Source organism: Cyphomyrmex costatus, unplaced genomic scaffold (assembly GCF_001594065.2).
Source record: "Cyphomyrmex costatus isolate MS0001 unplaced genomic scaffold, Ccosl1.0 scaffold101, whole genome shotgun sequence".
NCBI lineage: Eukaryota > Metazoa > Arthropoda > Insecta > Hymenoptera > Formicidae > Cyphomyrmex > Cyphomyrmex costatus.
In genome coordinates, this window is record NW_017274966.1 from 361,728 (window position 1) to 367,881 (window position 6,154).

The following is a 6,154-nucleotide window of genomic DNA, read 5'->3' on the forward strand; positions in this document are numbered from 1 at the left end:
ATAACGATTCGTCGGAATTGCGAAAGAATTGTACGATGAGATGTAAAAGAAATTGTGATAAGATTAAAAGTATAATGAGTAAAATTTTACAATATATACAAAAGTGAGCGATTTAAAAAAGCCGCAAAATAAATTTCATTGCTTTGTGAAGAAATGATACACGAGTCCGAGCTGTGACTGATGTATGTGAAACCGAACTGTAAACTGTAGTATATTTCTTATTCTTTTTTTTTTTATTACGTTCTAACTTATGTCTCCGAAGTCCGTAGTGTTTGTAACATGTTAGGTCTGTTCTTATTAGTTGAAAATCTTTATTTTTATTGGTACTTAAAATGAGACAGATATATGGTACGTATATTCACGAAAAAAAAAGAATTGTAAATTTATAGGAAGCATAGTTAAAAAGAACATCTGTTCTACAATATTATATTACTAAAAATTTCGAAGTATAGTTTATTACATCGGTGTCATATATAGTATATATATATGCATATATATACATATAAGTATATACATATTGTACAATAAAATCTTATAGCAGTTGAGCTTGCCAGAATAGAAGAAAACGAATGCAACCGCTTGTCTACGTAACACACACTAAATATATATATATATATATATATATATATATATACTATACTAATGTATATTATATATATAATATATATTTATACTATATATAAATATATATGAATAAACTTCCATAATATGGATAACTTAATTCAAACATTTTTGGCATTAAACCTTTTTGTCGGTCAAAATCCATTTAACGTCATTTGGAGTATTTCTGCCAAAATTGATAATAATGGGGCGTTGGCCGTTTATATATGTAGGCCCGTATTTTCAGAATACGTTTTTATCGACAAATGCGCGCTTTTATTTCTAAAATTCTCTAGTATGTATAACGTAAATTATATACGAGTGTGTTAAATACGCACTAGCATCAGAATTACGTTCTGAATACTTGCCATAATATATATACATATATATGTATATATTTCGAATGTCACGTTTCGTTGGTTTTTTTTTTAAGGCATGAATCGACGCCGAAGAATATATACACGAAAAGTCGAACAACGTCTTCCTTACAGTCGAGTTTTCTCGCGATATATAATCGAAAACCGCGGTACAAATCTATTAAATTTATACGATACTGTATTTACGTACAAGTCGAGACAGCAGTTTTAATCAAGAGGATATGTATATGTATGTAAACATACACCATCTATGCAGAAAACATACGGACATCTGTATATTATTATTAATATAAATGCGAAATAACGATAAGCGCGCAAATGACAATTAACAAGTTAAGAAATAGGTAACCGATTGCACATGAACTGTTGCAAAAGTGTTTTCAAGAGGAATTCAGACGTGTATTTAGAATATTAAATCTTTTTTAAATCCGAAGGATTACGTACGAATCACCATCAAAATTACATCACAATATCACATATCAAAAATGCTTTCAATTCATTGCGAAAAAATTTTATTCTCTCGTTTGTGCCCGACTAGAATGCATATTCTATAGAACAAATTTGTAAATAATCATTGTATTTGATTTGTCTCACGTGCGTATCTTTCCACTTCATGAGAAAATCTACATTACGACATGTTTTAAATCCGATAAACTGGCAAGTTTTTGCATCAGTAGTGACACTATTTTCTCAAGCATTCCACTGCGTTTTTAGGAACGAATATGCGATTAGTAATTTGTGTGAGAAGGGTAGTTACTGATTTATAATTGAAAAAGAAAAGAATTCCATCGCTTATAACGCGATGGAAGATATCGCCAGAAGCATTTAACATTTTTTTTATCAATAAAGCATCAATTATGAAAAAAGTAATATAACGTGCTTTTTTCCGTTACATTCTTCTGAAAAATACAAATTTTGTTTGTATAATGGAAACGCCTGATACACACGTGTGTATACATTATGTACATCGAAAAATATTTTTGGCGTATCACATTGTCAATTTTTCATGATGTGTCATACACAAAGTATCACACTTATTTTCTTTTTAAAGATCGAATATGCCATTACGTGATTGATGAAGATAATGTCACTAACAAAGTACACGTACAAAAATTAATTATAATAAGGGTTCTAGATAATTATCATTTAATGACCAGATTAATTATTTTCTAGTATTACAAGTCTACTTGTTTCACAATCGACTGCTTCGATCTTTATTGAATTGCAAAACAGAATAGGATTTGTAATATTTTTGAAAATTTTATTAGTTACTTTAGTTAATTAACTTATAAAAATGTGATACATGAAATCATATTGTATATTTATACATTTAATTGAAAATATAATGAAATTATCCAGTTAGAGCTTTTCATGATTGTTTATATATATGTACATAAACAGTATACCTATTTTATGTATAATATATTGTATAATTTATATACAGGGTGTCTGATTAAGATTCTTAATAACACTTAAGAGTTAATTTCCTGAGATCATTTGAAGACGAAAATTCTAATATTAAGATATCAAGGCTATAATAATTTTTTAATTGTAAGCATTTGGACAAATCATACCGCGCATAAAGTTTATGCGCTTAGGTGCGGTTGGATTTTTCGTTGTATTACATCTGAATGCGCAAACTTTAGACGATGTGTGATTCGATAACTTTAAATGCTTATAATTTAAAATTTATTATAGCCTCGACATTTTGGTATTAAAATAATTTCAGGAGTAGCCTACCCTTAAGCGTTGTTATGGTCTTTATCGGACATCCTGTATAATATATACTCTATATATATCTACTTATATACATATACATAAACAAAGTAATCACACATTAAGTTTTGTCACAATATTAATATTTCAACGATTTATGCCAGGCGAGAAGAAGACAAAGAGTCCACTTGTTTTCATGACCTTGCCTGTTTTTTGTACATCAACTAATGAAATAATAAAATCAACGGTATAATCTTGTATATATTATATTGTAATAAAGAAATTGCATTGACAATAATTATATGTACGTCTCAATATATAGCCTGGAGTCTCTCTGCCTCGTTGTCCGTAGAACTGTGTACGCTCTCTCTATCGATAAATATATATGCGGTTTACAATATATTTTATTTGATATTTCGTTACGTGTATGTATCTCTCTCATCCCACAGATCAGCGAGCATAATATATGTACATGATAGATCCCCATTTGCGAGCACGCTTTCGTGATACAAGCTATTATCTCGGTCGTATTCGAAAAATTCGTAAAATCTTATAATTGACTGTAATCGTAGAAATATTTTACATAAATTTTGCAATACGACAAATCAGTGTGATGCATCACAAAATACAATTATAATCGCACATTAAATATCGCAGCTCTCTTTTTCAAAGAGATTATATCTCTCGAAAAAATTATTTTACATACAAGTCATAAATATGTTACAGCGTATACATATATTTACAAAGATTGGAACAGACATTTAGGTTCCTTCATTTAGTGTACGCGTAATTATTGACATTAGTACTTTTACATGGAACAAATATTCCGTTGAGTTAAACACCGCTTGTTAAGACCACAATTAGAATTCCCGTATCAATACAAGCATATTATATGCAGACGTATATATAATGTTACAGAAGTTACGACCCAGACCATTTATCGCATTATGCTTGCACTGCATATCATTTATATAAACGCAAAACGCCTAACTACTTTTGTTAACATAATCTTTCGGATAAATTCTCAAAATTCTGTACATATATAAATACAAATATATATGTGCAATTATACATACATGCGCACGCACACACATACTATTTTCTACAGAGCACAAATCCCATCAAACATGGTGTCACTCGTCATTGAGATTAAAAAGAAAATGCAGCAAGATACTCTTTGGAATCCGACGTAGCAGTTTTATGTCTAGATATAACAGCAAAGATGTTACTCAACAGCGACAAGAAGCACTTTATTGTATTAATCATTAACTTGTGTTTACGGGTACGTTTGTCGTAAGCTACGTTTGGAATGTGTGATTTAATTTTTATTCCACGGCATGTATATTATTTCTACAGCATATTTTAAGCATATTCTATGTTTACATATGCAGATGTCCGCAGCTTGAATCATCAGTTATTGATCTTTGGTAAAATCATTTTTCGTTATTCATAATCTAAGATATAAATGTCTAAGATAAAAATTTCAATTGTTATTTGTTCAATTCTATCTGTTCTACAATGGCTGCGTTCAGCAGACTCAATAGTTTTGCAACCGTTTTATGATTCGTCTCGCTGATTGGATTATACTTTTAGATCTAAAAGAATAATCCTATCTCAGATAAGAATCATAAGTTGTAAAACTGTTAAATCTGCTGAACGCGATCAATGATTTGATAAAATCACTTTTCGTCGCGCGCGTTAATAATCTAAAATATAAGTTTCTAAGATAAACATTTCATTATTCATTCATTTCCATTCTATATAGATCGAGTTTCAAGTGATACTTTGTTATTTATCTTGTACATAACGTGTCACAATATCAGACAGGAAGACGAAACTTTGTGTAAATTCATATTCTCTTTAATATATTATTTTTTTATAAATTTATTTAACTCATAATTAACGGGGTACTCGAGCTTCGTTGAACTTTTATCGCGTCGGACGCTCTTCGCTGTTGCTCTTAGAATATCGAATAGGATAAAATGCTACATATTAATTTCTTCAAGCTATTCGCATGAGCGTTTCGATTGTTATCGAGAAGAATATTCTTTTCATGTGATTTCATTTAAAAAATAGATATCAGTTACATATATATATTTCAAGTTCAACGTTTATATACATATATTCGTGCAAAAAATTTATTCGTGGTATCTATATACTATATATATATATATATATACATATACATAAATAATTACCGTTTCGATGCTCAATAACGTAAAACATTTCTAAAAAAGATTTCTTTATCACTGATTCTGTTTTGTACTTGAGACAAAGGCAGATCTCAGATAATTTCCTACGATATCTTTTTCTTACAACATCTCATTCGATATTTTTATAAAAATACAATGTAATATCTCTCGTTAATAAATATGTCTCGCTAATAGTTTGAGCAGTCAATGAATAAAGCGCTTTTTTTTCTAGTAGTACATGTGACGACTGCTGTGCTTAGCAAAAAGATATTCTGTTTCGTTTGTTTTCTTACCCATTTCACTTATACACATTTCCCTCATCAATGATACGAGTCTGTGTTAGATCTATTCATTAATATCTGGACATTTTTTAGTTTTACGTTTTAAGCTGCGTCCAGACTATCGAGCTGAAACGCGAACCGAACCTCGAGCCAAGCCGAGCCGTGAGTCGCGAGCAACGAACCGCGAGCTTCGAACTGAAATTATCAAGTTGGACTTCGAGCCAAAATCAAGTCGAGCCTTAACCAAATTTCACGAGCATTGCAAGCGATCCATATTGTGATTTTAATTATCTGTTTTATGTAATTAAATATACGCGTATATATAATGGACAAGAATACATTAAAAATAGCGGCTGCAATATATATATTAAAAAACAAATGCGTAATTAATCAGTTATCTTGCTCGTGGCTCGGCTCGCGTTTCAGCTAGATAGTTTGGACGCAGTTTTACGTCAAAAATTATTTTTACATGTATACAAATTGAATAACAAAATACTTATAACATTTTATCATTTCATAATTATTTTTCCTATTCGAGACTTTTAATTATATCTGATTTTATTTTCATCAAATATTTATCACCATAAAAAAGAAGAAAGTTTTTCTTCTTTTCATATTTTTTGACCAAAAAATGTAGATATTATTAAAGAAAAATATTTTTGTTCGATTAAATTAAACGATACTGATAAAGAGATTACTAATTCAATTTAGCTTAGTTTATTTACTAGCCAAAAATTTAAATTATAAAATATTAAATTATGAAAAATATTCAAATACTAATGGACAGATATAATCTAATCCAGTGAAAAATGATAATGGAATCGACGACGAATCGATGTCAATTCGACGTCGATTTGATGATTTCGACGTCGAATCGACATTAATTACATTGTCATTTCTCACTAGGAAATGTTACGATTGCTGCAGGCCGCGAATAACATTAATTATCAACATGTAATCATCGCGTTGAATACCGGTATAATCAATG